Here is a 212-nt window from a genome sequence, read left to right on the forward strand (position 1 = left end):
GTCTCGGCAACTGTGCGGTCACGGTCCCGGCCCAAGGATGAGCACGCGGGCTATGGATGACTTTTATTGTCAACCTAGAGGCTGCAGGTGGAAGGGCAGCTCCGCGCGCGCCCAGTGTGGGCGGGGCCCGAAAGGAGGGGAGGAGCTCTGAGGGGGAGCGGGTTGATGGGCGGGGCGGCAGAGAGTGAGGGGTGGGGCTGTTCTAAGGAGAG

Source organism: Fukomys damarensis, unplaced genomic scaffold, assembly GCF_012274545.1.
Source record: "Fukomys damarensis isolate Sample0158 unplaced genomic scaffold, DMR_v1.0_HiC HiC_scaffold_27, whole genome shotgun sequence".
NCBI lineage: Eukaryota > Metazoa > Chordata > Mammalia > Rodentia > Bathyergidae > Fukomys > Fukomys damarensis.